Here is a 23652-nt window from a genome sequence, read left to right on the forward strand (position 1 = left end):
CTTCCCACTCCAGACATGTGCTTGAAATGCTGCTGCATGGTAACATCATTCATGTCCCACTTTACTCGGCTCCCTTGAAGGTCTCCCTTTCAAAACTTTAATCTTAATATTTTGACCCTCATTTGTCCCCCAAGCCATTTCCCTCATTTGCCTGCAGACACAGTTCCCCCCATCAGTCCTCCATGTCTCCCACTGACACTTGCTCTCATTGCTCTTTGCTGCAAAAATCTGTGCTGTGAACACAGTTTGACATTTCCTGACATTTCATGAACTAATTACACTACAAATAATTAAGCATGTTCACATCTGTAACAAACGAAGGCAAAATGGTTGTCAGCAACTGTGATTGATGACCTCCCTGAGACTTTATCTGATGAGATTCTTCCCCACTATAGGCAGAACCTGGATGCCACTGTGTTTGCAATAATGCCTTCAGCCCTTTTCATCAGATCAAACCAATGAGATGCTTGAAGAAAAGGATGGGAAAATTAATGACTACAATGAAATATTTGCATTTTTTCCAGGCCTGGAAAAAACAATGAACAAGAGATGTGACAACCTCAATTATTTGGTGATGCTAAGAGCTCCGAGACAGCTCCTGCTGGAAAGAGCTGTTGGGAAGCCTGGGGGTGTCAAGTCAGCTAGAAAAATGGCAGGTGACAAGGACAACACTTTTTTTTTTTTTTTTTTTAATGCTACCCAGACCCACATAGCTTAGTTAAAAAGACAAATTGCAGCCTTGTGTTTCTTCTTTTGGGGGTGGGAATATGTGAGCTTTAAAACACAACCTTCTTTGAATGCTGAGCTGGAGTAAAAATTATATCGGTAAAGGTTGTCTCCTCCAGAGACAACATAAACAAATAGAATTCACTGGTGCTAGAGCTCTCTAAAGGGAAGAAAAACAGCACAGTCAATATCCTGTGTGCTATAGTCAGTGATGAAAAAATACATCTACACATGTATTTGTATGCTCATATATACAACTAAATATATATGCAAAAAATTAAAGTTTATATGCATGTGTGTGTGGATGTGTATATGGAAATTATACAACACATGGATACACAGATTAAACATGACACTCTGAACTACCCTGCAGTATGAGGATAATTTTACACATATACAGACTGCCTGCAGAGCAACCAAAATGCCCTTCATCCTGAAAGAAAATAAAAAAAGAGGGAAGAAAACCCCTTGAAAATGAGGAGTATATATTATTTTAACTTCTATATTTGTAAGAGCTGCTGTGCTGCTGTGTTTCCAAGTCCTTTGAAAACAAAGAGTAAAATAAAAAGGAAACAACCTCTGGTGCACTATAGCGTTTTGCATTTTCAAGATCATACTAACAGTATTCTTACACTAATAATAATAATAATAATAACAATAATAATAATGGATATGAGAGAGGTTCAGCAAACAAGAACTAGGAGAGCTGAATAGTAGCCAGGACACAGGGCTGGAAAACAGGGACTATTTACTTCTGCTTCTCCCTGATGTTGAAAACACTTAAACTTCAGCTGCCCTATGTATTAAAAATAGGGGGGGAAAAAAAGTAAATAAATTCTAGGGTAATAATGCTTGCCTATCTCACCTGGCTATTACAAGGATTAATTAACACTATTAATACATGTTTTAAGCACCTTGGGTGTCATAAGATCACCAATTATGATTCCTGGTGACGGTGAGCGGTGACTGCCATGCCTGAGACACCATCCCTGTGGACAGGGTATCCTCCCCAGGGCAGCCCTGGGAGCTGCTGGCTGCCCATGGAGCAGTGAGAACCTCCACAGGGGAGGGCTCCACAAAGAGGGGTCCAGCATCAAGAAGCAATGGCTAATGCAGCTGCCAAAAGGATGTACAGGAGTAAACTCTAACTTCCCTTGGAGGCCAAGTTGCAATGTATCTTAATGTCAGCAGGCAAAATGTCTCTTTAAAAGTCCTAAAACTCATTCTACTAATTGGTAAGTGCACTGCATCTTCCTTGCTCCTTGCCTTGCCTGTGATATGACAGTTGCCATGGTAACTGTTTATTTCTATTGAATTAAAAAAAAAACATAGTCAAAGAAAACCAATATTCCTTTTCCTAAGAACTTTTGCCCAGAGTTCCTTATCCCTTTATTCTGCATTTTAACTTTTAACATGGCAATAAGGAAGCATTATTTCCTTTTTGTATTCTTAGTTATACTAATACCCCATAAATGTAACAAACTGTATGTTAAAAAAAACCTATAAAATGACTAATTACAGGGTAATTTAGAAGCAGAAGACATGTATTTTTGTGATTTGAGGCTCTGCATTGGTTCAGCAAAGTGTTGGGAAAAGGCTGGTGGCAGGTCCCACCACCCTCAGGCACGATGAAAAAGCCTTTCCATAGCCCACAAGAGACCCTGCAGATGGATTTGGGATGCCCAATACAATCAGCTGTCCATATTCACTAAACTTTATACTTTGATCTTGCTACAGCCTTCTGAGGACTTATAAATCACGTACTGAGCTTCCAGGGTCACAAAAAAGGAAACTTGCTCACCTCTGCAAATCATAGTCAGACTACAAAGAGAAGGGTGCTGTGTCTATTCAGTGCTGTCCTTGCTAGTGCTGGAGGAAATCAAAATCATTTTGGTTGAATTTTGTGCCCAGGTGAAAACAAAAACCTAGCCTGGGAAAGGGTAAGGAGCCAAGATTTGATGTTGCCTGTATCACCAGCTCTATGTGCCAAGAGCTTCTGACATCTTGTGAAGTGTTAGAAAAGCAAGGCTGGCAGGTTCACACAATGGAGGGAACAGTGGCAAAACAAAGCATGAGAGGTTTCTATGTTAATTTCTTTACTTTTAAACACAGAACTGAGTTTGCTTCTGTTTTTTCCCCCCACCTAATGTACATTAGTACAAGACATTCCTTACGATTGTTGCCAACATGCTGGTGCAGGCAGGAGTTAGGACAGGCCCCAAGGAGTGCCATTCTGCTAGCAAAAGCAATAAAAGCCATTTGCTTATATGTTATTATGCACATTCCCTTTCACAATTCACAAAAATACTGATATCCTTGCCTGTTTAGGACCTTTTCCTGCACTTTTATATGGTTAACTGAAAGTCCCTTCCACTGACAGCTGCAAGTATTCAGGCAGGAATATCCAATTCCCAAAGAGCTTAAAAATGGACTGAGGAATGAATAATGGGGAAGATACAATTTATTGTCCTATGAGTTAATAAGGCTGGGGCCTAATTATACCATTGCTTCTCTACCTTGCCATTCTTTTTGTGTGGCTGAGCAGATTAATTCTGGATGTTTGTTGCATTAACTTTGTCTGAAGTTCTGATATGCAGAGTAGATGGGATATCATAAGCTAGGTGTCCACGTAAATGGACACCTGTTTCCCTTGAAACATTAAATTTTCAAACTGTTAGGTAAATGCAGTATTTTATTCTTTAACACAGAAGTCAGTTACACCATGGCATTGACTGAATCAAGCAACAAATAAGATTTAAGTATAGCCAGTATTTTTAGGGAAAATGTCTAAGTCAAACAGATTAAATGCCTTGGCACTGGTTCCAAAGTAGGATTTTGTGTTCAGCAGCTGGCATTTCAAGTCTTAAAATTTTGAGTACATTAACCTGACTGTGAAAGGGGTTTAGAGTAAGTATTTGAGACTTCTGTGCAGTCTTTCAATGCAAAAGGATGATTGTTATCTACACTTCACCTGAACTCTCTTGAAGTCTGTTAAGATTTGTTGCTTTTGCACACCCATTTAATTTTACAGCCAAGAGGTCTCATTCTGCAGAATGAACAAAGTGCATAACTGAAATTGCATAAATATTTCCCAGATTAGGCCTTGTCTTTATAAATGTGCAACCAATATAAGCTGAGTTCTGGCAACAAATCTGTATCTAAATGGACCCCATGCCTCAGTTTGATTTCAATAGCTTCTAATCCCTCCTCACAAAATAAATTGCATTAACCATGACTACATTTAGCCAACTACAGTTCTCATTGTTTTTGTTCCTCCTCATAAGTTCTTCCTACAGATTAAATGCTGATGCACTGAACTAACTGCTCTTGGCTGAGGTGGGCAGGTGTAATTTGATTAGTATAGATTCTGGATTTGGTAAGTACTGTATCAGTATCCTCCCTAGAAAATAGGTGACATGTCATGGGATATTAAGTATGGCCATTTAATGTAAAAACTCAGATAATACATGAGTTAAATGGACAAAATGAGAGAAAGCTTTTAAGCATTCTCCCAAGACAGATTGCAGAATAATATTACTGTACACGCAAGTAGAGCTGATTGACACAGTCAGAAGGCCATTATACTGGTATGGTATAAAATCATTATAGCAAAAAGCATTTCAGAGCTGCAGAGTGATAGTAGCAACATATAATGAATTATCAATAAAGAAGTGGTGATTCAGTTACATTACATATGAATAGAAAGCTTCCTGTTATATAATTTAAACCTGCCAGCCTGACAAGTGACTTGAATATTCAATTTCTTCTCTAGGTATATGAATCATCCTTTAACTTTACTGGAGACTGCAATTTTGTAGGCAGGCCAGAAACTGAGCTATGTTACACAGTGTTTTTAAAGGAAGGTTGGTTGAGCAGATTTCAACCAGGTAGCTTCTGCAGAGGCTCTATTTGAACTCTCATGGAAACAGCATCAGCCTTTGAGATGATGCTATTAAATAAATATTTCTTCTGGTTTATGGCAAATAAACACAAAATACAGTCTTTCAGCAGTCAATAGCACCAATATTTAATGATTTTCATTTTATCTTACCATAAAGCCCTTGAAGCTCATATTGTCACAAATTACCAATCGTGACAAAGCCTTTAAAAAAATTCCCCAAACTATCAGTACTAAATCCTTGCCTTTTGAAGGTTGTGCTCCCAAAGGAGGCTTGTCTCAGACCTTGCTCCTGCATGAAGCTCTTCTGAACCCAACTACAGCATGTTAGTTAAGTGTTGCAACATGATCCCATGGGAGGATTAGGACCTCTGGGAAAATTACAGGTCCTTTTAAATGATTATATAGTATCTGCAGTGCTAACATAATACCTAAGTCAAAGATAACTGCACTGGAAGCTTAAGAGTAATTAACTTTAAAGTTCAGGGAAACAGGAGGATTCAGTTTGAATGCCCTCAATGTTAGAACCAAAGGCACAATCAACAAACAAGAAAGACTGAGGAGCTGAAAATGATCCAGCTGCAATAAATATGGGTATAATATTGCCTGCTCCACATTCTGAAAATGAATACATTCACAACACTGTCAAACACAATAATTTTAAAGTTTTGAGTAGTTCTAAATTGTCTTTCAGCATTGTTAAGCTCTTGCATGTCAAAGACACATTTTCATTTTTTTTTTTAAATATATAAAAATTAAGTCTTACATAGCACTTGATTTTTATAGATACATTATATTACATTGCAATATTGGAATGTAATGCTTCACAGATGCTCTATATACACAAACATATATATATTTGTATACATATATATACATACCACAGTATTATAACCACTCCAAGAAAATGAACAATATTGATAAAACTGTTCCAGTAAGCTTTTCTTCAATTGGCATCTGAAGAAGGTGACTTTAAAAAGGCTTCCAACTTAGCATGTTTGCCTAAATATGATGGGCTGCTATTTCAGAAATCCTCAGCATCCAGTGACTCCCATTTCAGACATTTCACCTTCTGTTTACTACTTCTTTCTCTTCTCTGTTAAGGATGGTATCTCTACAAATGACAGAGGAAACACCTTCTCTTCCCTTTTCCTACCCTGTTAGAAGCCTGCAGCTGAAGACATTTCTTTTACCGTGCTGAACGCTCCTGGGACTAAAGACAGCTCAGAAATTTAATCACAGGCCGAGAGCTAGCAGTTAGATTGAAGCTTGAAAAGGCCTTAAAGGAGGCGATGGGAGCATGGATTACTGCCTCACAACCACTAATTAGTAATGAAACTTCAAGAAAAGAACTGGTGAACATTTACGTGAATTTTTGCTGCCTCCAAAGATTAGTGGAGTAAAAGAGTTTCATTTTTCAAGTGGAGGTGTTTAAAAACAAATCTTCCTTTACACAGTCAGAATTCTGTAGATCACAGAGGTGCCTTGTGCCATTTTAAGGCTCTGTTCTTCTCTGTTTTAAATATAAAATAATTATTGAGAGTACATGGTTTGAGGGAAAGAAAGATTTATGAGTGCGTGACCTGGCAGTCAGAAACAACCAAATACTCGTATTGGCTCTAAAACCATCTCCTGGGCAAATCACTGTAATCTTAGGCAAACCACTCAACTTCTCTGCCTCAGCATTCCTGACTTTCAGGCAGAGGTACAGCTAGCTGTTCATCACAAGAATGTTGTAAAAATTAATTAGCAAACTAGCTATAAAGTACTGAGGATGAAAAGCATGCTAAAAGTTAAGCATTATAATTAGTGTTATTTAATGCATCTTTAAAAATTAAATTATACTTTTTTTCTTTTCCTTTCATAATTAAATTACACAATGACTTTAAGAAATGACAAAGTAATTTGAAGTAAATGACTGGCCTGTAAAATTGAAACACACCCTAAAATGTGGTTATTATGGAATAACCACACACCCTGATAGTTAGCACTGCTTGAGCTATGTATAACCTTAACTTAGTAGTGCATTATTAAGTGGGGGAGGATCAGCAGTTGTAAAAGGGAAAGCGAGTGCTGATGCCTGTTAAATACACGTTACCTCTTTGGCATCAGCAGATTTGGTGCTTCCACTCCTGGCAGAGAAAAGCATGCTGGGCAAATTAGACTTGTGTCACAAAAGGATTAATTAGGGTACAGCTAATACAAGCAGTGTTTAGACATGAATCAAGAAATTTAGGACATGGGGCTTATGGTGCACTGAATAGTTGGCAACACCATAAAAGCAAGAAAAGACGTGAACTAATTTCACATTTCTGAGAAGCAGAAAGTTCTACCCCAGCTTCTGCATGGTGAAGAATTACACACTGCAGGTTTCTTTTTAAATACTTTACATTACCACACAAATTGTTTTCTTGTGTTTAAGCTTGGCTTGCCTCATTGTATTTAAACGTGAGCTATTTAAGGCTAAAAACATCAACAGGTATTTATTCCCTTAAATAGAGCAGACTGGCTAAAGCAAGACAGGAGACAAATAAGACTGCTGGGAAGTTGGGAGGCTGCTGTGGATGCAGGAACTGGAGCTTAGCTGCAGGTGATGACTGCAGAAATGCATGGACAAAGTACAGAGCTGCACCGAGAGATCCAAGCTGGTTTGCTTGATGCCAGAAGCTGAAAAGTGCTGATAGCACAACTCTCCTGACCTACTTCTTGCTTGGTTGATTTATTCTCCTTTTTTTTGAAAGAAGGAAAGGTAGAATAGTGTCTTCTACCCTACAGAGACACCTGGACAAAATCTGCCCTTTATTTGTCTGAGTTCCCTACCTGTAAGTGGCTGTGAATCTACCATTCTGTGAAGCTGTTGGAAAAGGATTGCCTTCCCTATCTTTGCTCCAAAACAGTAAACACATTTCCTAAGACATTCACAGAAGCGCTAAAAGCAGGAGTTCTCAGAGTTTTGGAACACCAGCAGACTGAACACAGCCAGAGGGACAGCCAACAGCATCTGCTCAGAGGCAACTCCTGAGTTCAGCAAAGCCAGAATCCATCTCCAACCCACAAAAAGCCTTTGTGAAAATTGTGTTCATTAGGTCTATAAAACACAAAAAGTCAAACATTCTCTTTTTAAAATATTTAATATTTTGCTTACATATATATCTTGTTGAACTATGTTTCAAAATATATAATGTTTAAATAAGCTTCTCTAAAAGTAAAAAAAAATATATATATATATTCTAAAATTATTTTGTACATTTTATATATGGTCTCTATAAATCTTTTATGGACATTGGAGGCCAGGAAAAAAGAGTACTCTAAAACAAAGAAATAAGATAATAACATAAAAATGGGGAGAAAAGTAACCAAGTCTAAGAAATCATTCTTAAAGCAAATGCTTCTTCAGTAGCAGTGATCATATTCCCTTCTTAGCACTCAGATTCCTTGTTTTGACAGGCAAAATGAAAGCTTTGCTTGCCTGTAATATTGTTCTAGTCCTGTACAGCTCAGCAGATGCAGCAGGGCACAAGTCCTGCCTGCACCTCCAGCCCAAGAGCCATCAGAGCCAGCCCTCCGAGGCTGTGACAGATGCACTGCATCTGAACTCCCCTTCCAGGCAGGGTGCTCCAAATCACTGGATTTACATGAAAAGTTTGTCCTCCTTAGCTGTGATTTATTTTCAGGGAAATTAAACCTGATATTCAAATATTGGTTTTCATTAAATCACTTTAAATGATATTTAAATAATTCTCAATCTTCTCTTTAATTAAACATCCTAAGGAACAATTTCCATCTTTTATTGAGGAAGCTTGACTTTGCCAAGTTCCTGAAAGCCATGACATAGTAGGACAGAGAGTCTTCTGTTATTTTGATTCCTTTTCTGAGTTTTGCTTACAAATGCTGCTTTCTGGAGAAATGAAAAATCAGCTCGTACAAGGCCTCACACTTTAATCAGTTCAGGTTAACATGACACCTTAAAGAGTAATCTCCCTTTCCTTTCCATCTCATGATTCACTCCGCTCCAATACACCTGCCAATTCAAGGCTCTTCCAGGATCACCCATTGTCCCTGTACTCACATAACTTCCACCTCTTTTCCTCATTTTGAAAATCAAATAAATTTAATTAGCAACAGAATAAAAATTTGCTGAAAACATGAAGTAGATATAATGTATTTATTGTCCAGGGTGAATCTCACCCAGTTCAACCTGAAGTTTTTGAAGTTTCCATTTAATTAGGAGTAATATGCTTTTAAATACCCATTAAGTTAGTTCTGGTTTTGTTGCACTTGAATGGCAATATTCAATAACAGCCAAGAAGAGTCACAACAGAAATGTGAGAACCATGTTTCAGTAAAAAAACGTTGTTCAAAAACATTATCTAGGAATGAACAAAGCCATTAATAAAACTGAATCTGTTTAGCAAACAACTTTTTTTTTTTTTGTCAGGTTCAGTTCTAAAGAGCAGCTTCTTAGTTTGAAAAAGCTTTCCTGAAGTCAAAAAGATGAAAGTTTAGAAAAGAAAAATTAAATAAAATAATCCTCAACTGTTTCACAATAAGCTGATATCACATGCATAATTTCTATGCCTCTCCTGCTCTTTCACACAGATCCAGTGTCAAAACTGGGTTTAATGGTCAAGGGTGAATCCAACACAGTGCGCTCCCACTTTCACAGAAATCCTTTGGTTTCTCCTCTGTTCAGCTTCCGCTAATCTGATGAAATCGGAATTGTAGCTCCATTTCCTGCTCTGTTTCTTCCTTGTTTCAGCTCCCTGCTGTTTGTTTCTAGGATATTCTCATCCCTGCTGAGTGTATATTTTACTCCCTTTTAGAATAGGCAGGATCAAGTTTCTTTTTCTCACACTATCTGTTACTGACGCCTGCTATGGGAATCGCCAGCCGGCAGTGAGACCCCAGCACTTGGAGCATCTGGGCAGTTATCATGAACTAATAGAATCACTACAGCAGCTCATGTTAACCATGGTTAACAATTGGTTGTTTTTACCCCTTCACACTTCCTTGGATCTTAAAAGAAGAATGGTATTGAAAAGAAGCATTTTGTGCCTACAAGATGGACTAAATTTAACAGTGGTGTAAACAAGGAGAAATCCCCTGACCTAAAAAAGGGAAAGAAAAAAAGGAAAAAAATATTCTCTTAAATATATCCTTGCTTACTGTAGAGGCTAAATGGATTGTGTCAAGTGGGGTTAGTTCATTTCTGTTCCCTCGGATGGAGAGTCTCATATGAACATGCAATGGAGAAAATAAGATTTCTTTATTTTTGCAATGATGTAAAACTGACATGATGGTGTCTCACCCCATTGATGGGTCAGGAATAGACACACTGTTTTCTGCTCCCTGCCAGCAAAGGTATCACAGCCTGTGAAGGCCTGTGCCTGGAACTGCTGCTCCAGGCTTGCCTAGCTGCTACTGCACACATCTGCAAAATAGAGGTCAAGGCTACAACAGCCTGACCAAGAGGAGGCTGCTAGGCTTCCAACTAAGTTATTTATTAGATTGTAACTATCAGATAAACTTTCCAAATCTGTGAGGGCAAACAAAACCAGAAGAGATTGGTGAGACAAGAGTGAAGAGTACAGCAGACTTCTGAAAACATGGGAATGATGATGGTCCATACTGCCAAACAAATACTAAGCTGCACAGCCAGATGCCTCCCAGTGTAGTAATCACTAATTCCTACCTCATTAACTAATTTTCTGATCTCTACCCAAAAAAATAACTTTTTTTTTCCTTTGTGATGTAACACACAAGAGAGGCTGTCTCTAATTCAGCTGTTCTGCTAAGTCTTGCAAGAATGCTGCCATAGGTTCATGGGTGACAATCCAAGAGAGAAGACACTTTAATTAAACACATATTGCTCCTGCTATTCTGAATCAATATCCCTTAAGGGGACAGAGGTTTTTCCTTATCCCCTTCTGCCACCTGGCTGGGTAGCTTACAGCTCTATATCTAAGCTGAATGGCCCAGGTGGGGCAATACTTAACATCACAGCCCCTCTCCATCTCCAAACACAAGAACATGTCCCCAGCAAGGCCAATCCAACACTCTTGAAGCCAGCAAGGTTACTACCTGTGTGTAAGATCTTTCTTTGCTAGGGAACGCCTAATATGCTACTTGTTCTGGAAAACTCCCTCAGGCAGCTACATGCCTGTGAAAAAGTCGAGTTGCCTCTAGGGCAATGTGCTTCTAGGGCCTGGATCTGTCTGCAAGTGTGCTTTGGAGGCAGAAGAAAGGCTTGTCACTGATCCCAGCGCAGCTGGCAGGGCTGCAGCTGAGCTGCGAACGAGCTACAAATTAGTCCAACATTTAAATGCTCACTTCTAAAGATAAAAGCCAACTAAGCCTCACACAGTAGCTTTTCTTAAGGAATGGGAAGTGTCTCTAAGAATAACCATAGCTGCTGTGGAGCAGTCGGGGTTCATGAGAGCTGCCTGACATCACGCCAGGAAGCTTCACGCTGCAATGCGATACTTTTAGAAAAGACTTCACTGCCTTACTGGTTACCATTACCAAACACCACAACATCATCCTCACATCATCCCCTTTATAGCTCACATGTGTGGAGCTGGGTCTGCCTGCTTCCCAAAGACATTAGATGCCACCTAAAGCTCCAGCTACATGAGTACTTCATGCTTTAACCTCTGTAGAGCACCCTAAAAAGTGGTGCCATGACAGCTGTGTCCAGATGGATGGCTCTTACTATCCCAACACCAATGGGCAGCATTCAGAGGCACTTATGTTCCAGCAGAAGAAGACAAAATGACCAGAAACTTTTATCAGGAAAAAACAAAATGAGAATGTAATCCACTTCATCCAGTCCTCAAGTGACTGTGATTGTTAACAGCCTTTTTTAAAGAAACTGCAGTACTAAACTTAAAAAGAACATATTGATGTACTGAGTGACAGAAGTTCCTCACTGGAATAAACACAGAATGTAGACAACCCTCCCATACAGATGTATGCCTTTCTCAAACGTTCCCCCCCCTTGTGTATTAATGTATGTGATTAATGTTTTTGTGTTTTCAGAAAAAAAAAAAAAATACCACCCCAAATGAAACAAACAAAAAACCCTCTAGAAACACATAACCAGGACCAATGTTCAAAGTATATGGTTTATATGCCTGAAAATATTTGTTTTAACTTTCTTTTGCTGAGACAAATGTTAAAACTTCTATGAACATTTTATGAATTCTTGCCATGCTAAATAACATGTTCCAACTCAAGATGTACCTCTAAAATGGTCTTTTCAGTATAAACAAAATGATGTCATATTGACAGAGGGGAGAGCAAAGCCTGCCTGTTTAATTTGGAAGATTGCTAAAAGAGATACATTTAACTCTTCTTGTCTAACAATGGAATGTTTTTATAGTTCACAATACCTAACACCCTTGCACATATAAAACAAGTTGTCTTGAGTTCCTGTTGAACTAATACACATCCTATTCTTTTTCTGTGTATATCATAACATTAGAAAAGAAAATTAAATGTGTATCAAAATAAAATCCCATTTTATCCAACTGCATCAAATGCATGTAACATTTTAAGGCATTCACAAAAGTAGATTAGAAATCTACCCAGAACACTCAAGAATACAAATGTTTCAGTTATTCTCTAGGTGTATTGTGGCTATCTCCAGACAACACAGTTTTCAGTCCAGTGTTATTTTCCCCTATTTGTGGCGCTCCTATTTGTTGCTCCTCCTATTGTTTTCATGTTGTATCTTACATTCCTTTTCCCTTCTCTCCCTCCCCTAATTCTCTTCCCCCCCTCCTCTATTGCTTTTGAGTTTGGTATTGTTTTCTCCCCTTAATTTTGTGTCTCTCTAATACCATTTCTGTGCTCTGCATGGCTCACCACTGTACCCAAGGTCTCTTATTTTCCTCTCCCCATGCTTTACTGACATTGCAGCCTCTTGAAGGATGACAGGTATGTACTAAACCCAATTCCTGATTGGGGCTTCCATGCACAACACACCCTCTTGCCCACATATTCATTACATTACAACATGTGTTGATCTTTGGAAATGGGAACACTGTTGATAAGAAAAAACATTCCTATAGATTGTCCTCTCCAAGACATCTGATAAGCTATGAGAGCTCTCCACTTTGGCACCTCATGGGTGCACTGTGTGAAAATGGGGATACAAAAGAAGAAAAACTATAATACATCAAACACTTTGATGCATGTCTGGAAAAGTAGTTACCACCTTCTTCAGGAAGCTATAAAATGAAATAATAAGGACATGCACACATTTGAAAACACTGAAAGCCTATAGTCAAAGTTTACAATTTAAAAGCATTAACTGCCTAGCCTATTAATGGAATAATCTTCAGATAAATATGCTTCATCAATTGTGCAATAATTTGCACAATTTTGTCCGTTAAACCAAATCAAATCAAGCCAAACCAGAATACTAGAAGCAACTCCAAATACTAAAAATAAAAAGTTGTTAAAAATGTAGTTAATTCCTAGTTAACAGTCTCAATTTTTAAAAAGCATGAGTAAGTTCCACTAAATATGTTCTTAGCCAGTAACAAGTATGAGAACACCAGAAGTTTAAGTTTAGTAGACTTCCTCACCATTGTACTCCATGTCTTTCTAGCCATGCCCAGAAGGATCTGTTTGAAGGAGGAAGAGTAATTTAGTTCCTAAAGCTTATTTAATCATTTCCCTTTCCACTGCCATTGTAAACTTCAGCTTTTTCCTGAGACTGCAAACATTAACAGGAAGCCTATACTACTCTCACAGTTTGAAGGGCTGCAGAATAACACTGTATCTTCACTAGATGCACAATAGGACCACAGTCTTAGTTTAAACAGTCTAACTAACTTTAGTATGATTAAATTGTAGAGTGTTTACTAATAAAGCCTTTATTAAGCAGCTTTCTGCATTCCCATTAAATCCAGAACCTTTATTAAGCAGAGATAATGACTGTTTTGGCTAGAACCATGCTGATCCTTTTTTCAGAAGGCTATGGAAGTAATACCATTGCAGCTGTCTTACACTTCAGCCAATCCTTTCTTGAGGGAAGTATGTTGACTTCATATTGACAGGCAAAATAGTATGTTGACCAAGGCATGACTTTCCTGATATTAACACTTGCTGGGACATTAAAGACTTGAAGATAATTGGTACTCTGAGAAACTAAGTGTATAGGTGGAAGATTCAACTGAAGACCACAAATGTAAAGAGCTGCCATTTGAATAGGTGCCAAAAGTAATTCACCATTTACAGTGAAAAAAACTAAAGTGAGTACCTCAGCAGCAATGAGATTTTGTATAAGGTTTGCATCACATGTTTCATTCAATAAGGCAATCAAGATGATTGGGCAGTGTAGGAGAAGATCATTAGTGGCCACAGCAGACACTGAGTCAGCTCCTCATTTATAACCAATGCACCTGGACATATTCATTCTTGGGGGTTTTAATTTAGAGAAGTGAAATTTATGTGGACAGAAAATACACACAGGCATTGTACAACTTTTTTTTTGTCTTAAAGCTGAAGTAAGTGGTACTGGCAAAAATTATTTTTAAAAATGGTGTCTGACATGCTTCCTTTAGTTAGCTTCTTTGCTTTAGACCCTTAATTACAGGGTGAGAAATTAGCTAGGGATTTTATTTTGAAAAGATTTTTTACTGAAAAGAACACCAAAGCTCTGATGACAGTACTCAGGAGTAAGTCTTTAGCTCCAAAGAGAGAGAAATTTTGCATATTAATTACTAGCATTATGAAAGATACAGAGTTATAGAAAGCAAAGATGAGAACTATGAGAGAAATGCACCAGATTAGTAAAAACTGTGGCTGAGGTTGTGAAACAGCATCTTTTAATGAGAACAAGGAGTGTGATTTGGTATTCTGTTTTAACCATACAACAACAGTTATCTCAGTTAACTCCCAGTTATCAGTAAGTGAGGAGTCCCTTTTTTCCTGCACCCTGCAATGCATATGCAAACTGAAAATAGGGTGTTTCGCATTTCATTACACATAGAAACTTCACTGTGCACACATCCTTAAACATGCCCAAGCACTTCTTTCTGTTTCCCTGGGAAAGAGAAGCAAAGGACCGTAAAGATCTGTACAGCAGTATATTACAGGAGCTCTCCCTCCCCCTAGTAGCTCAGTATCTCCTCATGGTGGAAAGGGAGTGTTTTATTTTTGTTTTTCTTTCCATTAGAGGATGACCTTTGCTACAGTTAGGTTGATCTGCTGCAGAGGCGACATCCTCCAGCTTCCAGGGCTTGTGCTTCCCCAATAGCAGCAGATACTTTCTGCTGCTGCAGTTTCCTTATTTAATCATGTCTCCATAAATCAAAAGTGACCAAAACTGTTAAAAAACATTTGGGTGAGAACTCAGAGCAGCTGAAGAGAGACAAAGACTGAGTCATTGCCTGATGCAATTTCTGTAAACACAGTTGACCTCACTGTTGTGTTAACACCACCCCCTGTAAAAAGCCCCCAAAAAAGAAAATGAAACAAAACATAACAAAACCTCAACAAAAAATCAAACCCAACCAAAATATTTTTAATTGCATGAACATTGTTGTGAGTACGTCACTAAATACCAAATGAAAGATGTATAGAGGAGCATATTTCTCTTGGAAACTGACCAAATGAACATCTGGTGGTTGAGTCTTCTGGAAAAATCCATCAGAAGATAATGACAGCAGCATTAGATGCACCACCATAATTAATACTATGTTTCGATGGGTTTAAACATGAAAAGTGCTGAATGCTGCTGTGAGATGCTTTCTCAGATCACACCTAGTTCAGCAAAGAGTGAATCACTGATCGTTGGAAAGATATACCAAGGAAAGGATGAGGCACCACTCCTACACTGATAAGCACTCACTGCTAGCTGGAGGCAGATAGCAGGACACAACAGAAGGACATCTGGTCTGACCCTGTATGGTGTTCATTACCTTTCAAAATATTTTGAAATTATCAGTAAAGAATTTTAAAGCTAAACACTGAGGTATAACATGGGAAATAATACCAATTTTCAGACTGCTCCTGCTGCTGAAAGGGTAGGAACCACTCTGTTGTACTTTGTTTTGTTTTGCTTAATAAGGCTCATAGGATGCCCATAATAAAAAGGGACTTTCAAGCATATACACACAATTGATTTTAATGGTGGATTTCAACAAGAAAACAGGATTTTTAATACTTAGTATGATCCTTATGTCGTGGTAAGTGTGATTGTTATACAATATACAGCTTTTGTACCCATTCAGTTTATTTCACAGCTGAATTATGGCCTCAGTACAAAATTACTAAAATTCTACTGAAAAAATTCACCCACAGAGAAAACTCACCTGCAGTGAAAATCCTACCCAAATAAATTACTTTGATACTTCTGTAATGTAGGTACAGAATAACACAATCATAGAAATATTAGTATAAGTGAAATTTAAGGGTTCTGCTTATGTTATGAGTAAGAATTGACATGAATAATAAACAAGCCATGATCCTTACCAGACCTTGAAAAGTTCCAAGAGCCTCCGGCCAACCTGTTCCAGTACTATTATACCTTCCTAGAGGAAACATTTCTCCTAACATGCACTTTGAATCTTCTCAAGGCAGCTCTTGTGGTTGTTGCCCCTTGCTAAATTGTCACTGAGCAGTTTGGCTCAGCCCTTTCCTAATTGCCCTTCTTGCTCTTCTTCCTCTCCTTCACATTGAAGAGGTAGAAAGGTAAGAAATGACACAGCAAAATCCTTCAAGACACAGCATCACTAAGCAACCTTTCATCCACAATACAGTTTAAAAATTTTGAAGAAATAAGACTTTTCTACTCATCCGTGCGTTCTAAACCTAAGTCTTCCTATGCCAAAAGGTACCCTGAAAAATATCTAAAAATTATTCCCATAAATTATGCAAGTAAGATATTCGGATAATATTAATAAAGAAAGAAAGCAACTGTGTTCCCCAGGTCAACAAAAGAAACAGTAAGCCATTTAAACAGGGCTTTTAAAAAATATTTTTAACGGGACCTGTATCTGAGAATACATTTTACAATTGCTAAAGACATGACTTTAGATCATTAATATAAAATAAAAAGCACTGTGGTCACAAGATGCAAAGACACAGTATGGAAAAATCTCACCCTGCCATCTTTCAAAAAAATGTGTCAGCAGCCTTAATGCCAGATTAAACAATGCTTGTCCTTCCACAGCCAGCACAAACTGCATATTGGGAGCTAACCCAAGTATCCTCCAGCCAGATCAAATTTACCTTGAGTGCTTTGATAGCACATAGATCGGATATTAATGATGGTGAAACCACAGCCCACATTGTCAGACAACTACATAATGCAGCTGGGGGATTTTATAGATACGTGATTGTACCTGCATAAAACCTCCAACATCTGTGGAATGTGCCTTACAAATGTGCTGAATCCTGAAACTCAGGTAGACACACATCTCTTTTACCATTCACTTTCAGAACCAATTTTTGATAGTATTAAATTTGTGGATAGCTCCTCATAGTGTCAAATATGGCTTCAGTTAATCAAATGAAGCCTTCTTAAATATTTAGGATAGCTAATAAACTGCTCTCTTGCCACATTTAAAAATTAAAATGGCTTATTTCATTATGCAGAAATCAACTGAACACACAGTTCTGTCATACAGCAAGTAACTCAAAAGAATTATAGCTAAGTGGTTTGCACAGTCTATATTTAGTGATTCTTACTTCCAAATACTCAGACACTTGATCTATCCTTAAAGTAATCTTAAAAGGATTGGCAAGTATGTCTATGTGTAAAATATGATAATCCTATGTTAATTCTCCTCCTTACCACTCAGTAGATGCCTGGGAACAAACCATTGTAAGCATTAAGCTTGCTTGAGTTTGCACTGCATTTGTATTCATTAACCAGACTATTAGTGAGAGTATTTTAGAATTCTCCGACTTTTCCAATAGCTCTGTATGTACATTCACTGGCTGTATTATTTATCTGTGTGAGTGTATATCTACCCACCCATCCATCTCCACTCCTGCATGCATACAGATCAATATGTGTCCCTGTATATTTATGTCTTTCACCATTCTCAAGACATTCAGTCTACTTCTCTGGCACCAACTCTGGGAAACTACTGCTTTAGCTAATGCCCTTCTGACTGAAAACAGAGCTCCATGCATCATTGACAGGAACCAAGGCAAAAAAGTAGAACAAACAGATGGAGGTGCAAGAAAGGGAAGTATTTATGCTAAATTCGAGAAAAATAAAAGGATTAAGGGAATGTCACAGACTAGATGATTTAAGAAGGGGATTTCTTCTGAAGAGAGGATATTTCTCTGCTAGAATAGAAATCTATCATGTATTCTAACCAGGGTTAAGTCTAACATCTAGAACAAATCTAAATCTTAAACCCAAGATTAAGAGTTAGCTTGTGGTGTCTATTGTATCTGTCAATGGCTTTAAAAACCAAGGAGAAAATATTTTATGTTTGGATTCAGCCAATATAGTAATATTATTTGTAGGCTGCCTCAGGAGCAGAAATAATTTTACATGTTTTTCAGTACTCAACAGAGTATTTTCAGTAATTTGAGTTATTTTAACATGTTCAAATTTATTTTCCATCCTCCTTTAGAGACACTGGATTAAGAAGCCAATCTCCCTTCTTCTCCCTGTCACTCTGCATTTGTAGTTGTAGATTAAGCCTAACCTAGCAGCCATGCATCTGTAGGGCTATCACAAGCAGTGCAGCAATTATTTCCCTAAACCTTCTGAGCTAACTGTGCTGGAACCGGGTGATCTTTAAGGTCTCATCCAACCCAAGCTATTCTGTGACTCTCTGGCATTCATGCACCAGACCTCATATCTGACAGTAATGTGGGTCTTACACAGACCTACTGCCCCAGTGCTTTTATCTCTAAGGGGTCTGACCACTTATGAACACCTCCACCCTTATTTCAAACTAAACCAGAGCACAAAGAAAGGCAGAGATCTCCATGGCCACGGTGATCTCATGAAATCATATTTGCCTTATATTTAAATCAATGATTGAGCTCCTCTCCTCGTATGCCAAGTATTTCCCAGAGAAAATGGCTAGTGTATCCAGGGAACTTTTCCTCTGCTATTACTTTATCCCTCAGGCACAAATAGCACTGTGCTTACATGCAGACTCAAAAGTTATACCAATGTCCATGCAAAAAACCTATACTGTTACATGATAGCATTTAATCTGATCCCATGCTTAACACCTCCATGTAAATCCCTAGTGCTACTAGGATAAACATCTCAGAAAGCAGAAGTTATTTATTTCTAAGTAAATAATTCTTTTCTTCTCTACCTGTCAGATATATGTGAAAGACAGGAGCTGAACCACATGCTGAATAAGATGATTTGGGTTGCATTGTCAAACTTATCACCAACTTCTTGTATGACTTGGAAGAGGGCAGTCAGTTCTGAGGTGTTCCCTGCATACAGAAATCCCCCTGATGGCATTTTAATGGGAAGAATGCTGGCTTTGCTATAAAATTCTGCTCTGAAATTACAGAGAAAAGGTGAGATGTACTTAGACTGCAATTGTATTTGCTATAGGGTATTGCACATCTAGTATCTGGAAGGTAAGAAAAGCAGAGAGAAGCTCTAAGACTGCAGCAAACTGAGTGTAATGATAACAACGCTGGTGATGTTTGAGAGAAAGCACCAGCATTACCACCTGCACAGCACAAAGGCAGCAGGGGAATCCAGGGTCTTTACAGATGTTCATCAAACAGTAAAGCCTCATTGCACTTCACCTGGCAGAAAAACAATTCCATTCACATTTCTCATGATTCTTTTATCATTGACTTGAATTTAGCAGAGTATACTAATATTTCATCCCTGATGAAGGCACAAGACTGGGAGCATTGGCATATTTTGTGAGTATAATTAATTTTTTTGTTCTGGTTGGAATGCAGTGCAGTGCAACATTACTGCTGGGTGAACACCTGTAGTTATGACAAGTTAGAAAACACTGGTTTGCTCAGAGGGCCCAAAACATGCAAAACTGTTCCCTGGAAGGAGATTTGAAAAATGAACATTTAAAAAAAAATTAAACCTCCCATGCACAAAAAGTAATAGAAAAGAAGGCATGAAACTATTCTTTCAACACCAGATGTCAAAAAGACAAAATCAAGAATTTGAATCTCTTGGGGATGAATTTCAGCTTTGTCTGTAGGACAAACTAAGGCTTATCTCAAAAATTGTAGGATCCAGTTCCTCAAAGCATCAAAATACATACTTATCCCAGTTTTTCAAAGTACAAAAAAAAGAGCAGTGTAAGGAATGATACTGAAACCCTTTTTCTCTCTGAGATGCATACATTTCATTTTTATGGAAAAATGCCATCTAGAAATGAAAGGGTTTTATTTAAAACTGTCAAAACATTCCATTTAATTTGCAAAATATCCAAATATGATTTGGCTGCAAATATTTTAGCCAGTTTTCATTTACAGAAAGAGTGCACATCTTTTAAAACATGTGAAAATTTGACATAAAATTGCAGACAGCCTTTGCCATCATGAAACTCCTTTTTCAGAGAATATCTGTTCCATGAGTAAAGGGACTCAAGGACTTTAATGCCAGAATATTAAATTTCTGCTTTTCTAAAAAAACCATGCTCACAGTCACTCCTCAAAAAATAAATTCTAAAACCAACACACTTCATTTTTGTCATCTCCTGTTTTGTCCTCTATTATTGAAGCCCAACAGACACATTAATGAGATTGAAGCTCATTCAAATTAATTTTGCTGGTACATTTGCTTTACCTTGTCTTCTGTTGACATTGTGAAACATGAACTCTGTGTTGGTGAACTGCAGTAAAATAACAGGTACGTAACATGTCCTTGGGAACTTCCAAGTTTCCTTTCATTTGTTCTACTCCCTAAATTAAGTGCCATAAATTTACACAAAATTTCCTTGCCTCTTCTACTCAGCCTAGAGTTTGACAATCGGATACTGATGATTCCCCATCTTTCTCTCCTTCCACTGCTCTACCATGCAGTTTGTCCTCCAGGCATTTTACTGTTCCAGCCCATTTATGCTTCTCTCCTGCATTACCTTTGACCTTCACTCCTTCAGTGGTTCTCCTTCACTGATTTCCTTCCACATCTTTTTCCAAGCTGTGATTAAACAATACCAGATACGGCAAAAAGGGTAAGAAAACATAATTTCATTTGATCACTTCAGCTTCATCCACAAAGCAAAAAAGCCAACAAAACAAAACAAAAAAACTCCCAAAACAACAACAAAAAACCTAAAACAAAAACCCACCAAAACAAACAAACCAACAAACAAAAACCACCAAAATAATCAAACCAAACAAAAAAATAATCAAGCAGTTAAGTATCAAAGTCTAAGTGTGATAAAGCTAAATCAATGGTGATGGATAAAATTCTGAGATAGGGGTGACTTATATATATCAGAATTCAGAATAAGGCCCTCTATGTAGCCATACATTAACTTGACATGTTCTTTCAGCCCATAAATTTTCTCAGATTTACAGAAAATAGAAAACAATACTAATAATCAAAGCTTTGGGCAAATGTTTTATGTTCCAAAATAATGCTGCTACTGAACGCTGGAGCACAAAGTGTCCAGAAGAAGAATCTGGAAATCTTATGTAATAAAGCATTCCTCCATAAAGGCTATCAAGCACAATGTGTAATATTTTTCCTAGTATGAAAATGAAATCCTTTTATTAGTCTAAAAATAACTGAATGAGATATGCCAACATTTATGTTCATCTATTGCACCAAGGTTCTTGGTACAAGCATCACCTCATTAATGCTTCAGAACACAGTATAAATACTCATTTCAGAAAAAAATTATGAAGAATAAACCAAGTGATAATGCTGTACATGACTAGTCTAATATACATTACAATTACCTAAATGCAATGATAAAAGAGCAGATTATTTCCCCTCTCATTTTTTGCAATAATCTCATGTAGTTTAAATTATCTACATCTATCAACTCCACACACTGGCCAAGGCTAAAATAGTGTTGACCAGATCCACAGAAGTCAATTAGTTATGCCAATTTGCTCCAGCTGAGAATCAATTCTTGGTTGTCTTTATGCTTCCCATACAATATTCTGTAGGAAGCATTGCTTTAATGAAGCTTGGTCAGCATGTATGGGAAATGTCAACACAAAATTCCTTCTCACCAGCTTTTGGACTTCTTAAAATAGACAGTTCAAAAAAATCCAATCTACCACCTAGAAAACCATAGGCTTTGATTGAATTTACAGACAAATTTAAAATTAACTCAAAAGGAAGGGGCTTCAACATTATCAATCGCATGAAACTATTATCCTTCTTTTCCTTCAGCAGGTTTTCCTAAATTTGCAATTAATTATTTAAACCATTCTTGTCCAGATGCTGTTGATGAGAAACAATCACAAGAAACAGAGCAAACAAAAGAAAGATCATAAAATACATTAACTTTTACTAGCCATGCTGCCGTGCATTAGCATTTTTAATAATGGCCTCATTACCATTTAGTTCAACAAGCAAACAAAACCTGTTTATTTGATAATTTATTTATTCTAAAATAGTGTAGCCTTTTTTATGTGTCCTTGTTATGAGCTCGCTGACGTTAAAGGCACTGCTACAATCAGTTAAGTAATTATCATAGGATAAAAGCTTTTACCATGAAAAAGTTTTGTTTGAAAAAGCATGAACTGCGATTCTCATTGATAGCTTTCACCAAGTGCAGGACTCAGTACATTGTAGCACAAAGGCCTAGATTATCTCCCTCTGTTAAAGGCTTAAAATTCTACAACCAGACCATGCCAGTTACCAGTATCAGATTATGATAACAAGATCATGTTCAGTTATAAAAACAAGTGTCTAAACTTTTCTCATGTCACTTTCTATCTAAGTCCCATTGCACTTGTGAAAGGACCCATCTGAATGTGTGTAGAAGCTCATTTTAAAGCTAGCTCTTTGAACTGGATTCATGGGGTATTTGCATAAGAAGATTTGGGTAAAAAGAATGGGCTGGTGCTGCATCTGCCCATTAATATGCCTGCTAATTCAGCACATTGTAAGCCTATTGATGTATCACAAAAGGCTCAAATTCAAGGACAGTTATCCTATTGCCATTGTTAGGGTTTGAATTCAAGTAATATGTTCACTATAGGAATACAGTTGTTACAATTAGATATTTTTCTATAATGGTATAAAGAACGGACGACAATCAGAATTACAATAACGCTGATAAAACTTTAGAATTCATGAATTCTATTATTTTAAAAGATGCAGGTGCTGATTAATTTTGCTTTGCATAATACTTGGACACTGAGTGCTGGAATACTTAAAGAGCAGCAGCAAATTGAGGCAATATAACCTATCAAAGCTGGCAGTCTCCCTTTAGTGTCAATGCACATTTATCTTGCTTATGAGAGTTTTAATAAAAAATTAAAATACTAAACTGAGTTGCAGCAGAACAGAGGAGACCCACAATGCGAGCACAAGAAGCGGGTATTTTAATCTTGCTTATGAAAAATGCAAAAGCATCACTTGTGCTATCAGGGGATATCCTACATGGAACATTTTTATGGTGAATATGAATTGCTTAAAAACACTGTGTACTTACAAATGGAAAAAAGAGCAGAATCAGTGATTCATGCAGGAAGCACAGAGCAGCCGCTGAACCAACTCCGCAGTGGATTCAGAGCAGACTCTGAGGCACGCAGGCAAATAAAAAGCTGCTAGCCGAAGTGCTATAAGGAGTTTTTAAAGCACGCAGCACACAGGAAATGCTAAAGAGCAGGCTAAATGGAAACAAACGCAGACACCAGAAAATTAAGTCTAGTTAAACTTAGTGCTTCACGTTCCCAAGCTGGGGCGTATTTAAGACCACAGCGCGGGGCATGGGGGAGCGGTGAGGGGAGCGGTGAGGGGAGGCTGTGTGGCAGTGACCGGGCTCCTGTGGCCCTGGGGCAGCCGTGAGGGGAGGTTGTGTGGCAGTGACCGGGCTCCTGCGGCCCTGGGGCAGCCATGAGGGGAGGCTGTGTGGCAG

General features: G+C 37.9%; 2 long non-coding RNA genes across 3 annotated transcripts in view; one reads left to right on the forward strand and one right to left on the reverse strand.

The window, feature by feature from the left end:
• LOC146766425 (uncharacterized) overlaps nt 1–19882 on the forward strand; it is a 202243-nt gene extending 182361 nt beyond the window's left edge. The window contains exon 8 of the long non-coding RNA XR_014957752.1: nt 525–19882. This is a non-coding gene — a long non-coding RNA (uncharacterized LOC146766425). The remainder of the gene's footprint in view (nt 1–524) is intronic.
• The window catches only part of LOC110484400 (uncharacterized), a 240712-nt gene that overhangs the window by 86877 nt on the left and 130183 nt on the right, over nt 1–23652 (reverse strand). The gene's annotated exons all lie outside the window — the stretch shown is intronic.

The sequence above is a fragment of the Lonchura striata genome, chromosome 11 (genome assembly GCF_050655825.1).
Source record: "Lonchura striata isolate lonStrDom1 chromosome 11, ASM5065582v1, whole genome shotgun sequence".
In the NCBI taxonomy this organism is placed as follows: domain Eukaryota; kingdom Metazoa; phylum Chordata; class Aves; order Passeriformes; family Estrildidae; genus Lonchura; species Lonchura striata.